Source organism: Pongo pygmaeus, chromosome 11 (assembly GCF_028885625.2).
Source record: "Pongo pygmaeus isolate AG05252 chromosome 11, NHGRI_mPonPyg2-v2.0_pri, whole genome shotgun sequence".
In the NCBI taxonomy this organism is placed as follows: domain Eukaryota; kingdom Metazoa; phylum Chordata; class Mammalia; order Primates; family Hominidae; genus Pongo; species Pongo pygmaeus.
In genome coordinates this window covers 86,268,685-86,270,770 of record NC_072384.2, presented here as the reverse complement: position 1 = coordinate 86,270,770, position 2,086 = coordinate 86,268,685, and the positions used below count along the sequence as shown (strand labels likewise).

At 37.2% G+C, this 2,086-nt stretch overlaps 1 pseudogene; it reads right to left on the bottom strand.

Moving 5' to 3' along the window:
- Window positions 1-287: 287 nt before the first annotated feature.
- On the bottom strand, window positions 288-824 carry LOC129031417 (mediator of RNA polymerase II transcription subunit 28-like; annotated as a pseudogene).
- Window positions 825-2,086: the final 1,262 nt, after the last annotated feature.

The following is a 2,086-nucleotide window of genomic DNA, read 5'->3' as shown; positions in this document are numbered from 1 at the left end:
AAATCTGTAAGTGATATCACACTAATACTCTAAAACTTTGCTAAAGATAAAAAAAATTTACTGGTTTGCCCAAGCCAGAGACATTTTTATAAGGTACCCAAGAAATTAACAGCTATAAAAATAGTGAAAAAATTTTAGATGGGGGCCTAAAACTAAAATCAACTCGTTTACTGGCAGAGTTCTTCCAAAATGTCAAGTCCACAAGAAGGGATGTGTGGCAAAAAGTGTCTGCATAGAGTTGTCTCAGACACCAGCCACTCTCATGCTGACAGTCTTTGCCCTTTTGCTCAGGTTGGCTTCAGAGGTGCAAGTATATTGGCAGATGCCTACTCAAGATAGGCCAGGGAACCCTGAGGGATGTCGGCTAGCTTTTTGTGCTGCACATTGATGTCCTCCAGCACCTGCTGTGAATGCCGCAACTATATCAAGTTCTTCTGGACCAGCATGTCTTTCCACTATAATTCATTCCTTAGTTCTAAGAAATCCTCTTTGATAGCATTATCTGGTTTCTGGACAGATAATTGCAATCTTTTTGAAGAAAGAAACATCCTATCTGTCTTGCAATATCCAGAAACTCCTGGATATACTGATCAACACCAGTTTGAATTTCTTCCTGATTGGTGCCATTGACACAGTTCTGACTCACCAGAGAAGCAAAGCAAGCCTGAAAATATGACTTCAACTTTTCCATCAAGGTACTGTCATAAGGTCTCAGAGAACCTGGAGCTTCCTGAAGAAGCAAAGCCTAGCTTGGGAGTTCCAAGCTAGGGTGGTGGGGGACCCAGTGGCTCCCTAGGGAACATAACACCTGGTGGAGCTGCCATATCTTGAATGAGATTTCTTTTAAATAGTCAATGGAGATGTTAACTAGGCAGTTGAATATGAATCTGACATTCAAGAGAGTAGTCCAGAACAAATACAGATTTGAGAGTTATTGACCAAGAGAAGGTATTAAAGCCAGGATTTCCCAGAGATAAGGAAAACACAGAGATGAGATGATTTATGTTCAAATCTGGAGTACTATCAACAGTTGGAGGTTAAGCCTAGGAGGAAGAGACAGGAAAGAAGTCTGTTGAGGAAGGTAGAAGGAAAGCAGGAAAAAGTTGAGTCATAGAAGCCAAGAAAAGAATGCATTTCAAGAAGGAGGGAATAATCAATTATTTTAAATGCAGTTTAAATTTCAAATATGGTAGGGACAGAGAAGTGATTTCTGATATTTCATAGCATGGAAATTATAGCAACCTTAACAAGAAGAGTCTTGGAGATGTTATAAATGTGAAAGTGGTGGGGACAAGTTCAAGTTAAGAAGAAAATAAAAGGAATTTAAAGAGATAAATAGAGCTTAATCAAAACAAAAATGGAATGGAATATACAACAACCCAACAACAACAGCAATGAAACAAAAACACAATTTAGCAAATAAAACATCAAAACAACAAAGCCTCCAAACTATCTTTAGATTACCTTTGATCTATGTTTTAAAATTTTTTTTTGCCACTTATCTTCCTCAAACAGTAACCTGTATTCCACTCACTCAGCTTTATGTCTATGCTGCTCTAGATTCCACTTCCACTGCTCCTGTAAACTCTCTCCACTGTCACTGATGACTGCACAATGAGACTTTATTCTCTGCACTTCTCTAAAGTCCTTGAAATACAGTAATCCCTCACTTATAAGGGATATGTTCCAAGACAGTCATTGTGTGCCTGAAACCACAAAAAGAAGTGAAACTTATCTATACTATTTTTTATACATCGTACCTATGATAAAGTTTAACTTATAAATTAGACACAATAAGAGGTTAACCACAATAACTAATAATAAAATCAAAATATTGTAACAATATACTATAATAAAAGTTATGTGATTATAGTCTCTCTCTCCCAAAATATCTATTGTGCTATACACACTTATTGTACTGAACTGTGGTTGGCAGTGGGTAACTGAAAATGCAGAAAGCAAAATTGCAGATAAAAGGGAAAATAGTGTGCTAATTATAGTCAGGACTCCTCCCTTGTCGGCCATGACCTTCTATTACATTGTTTCTCCTTTTTATCATGTTATTCTATGGGTCATCTCTCTTCTT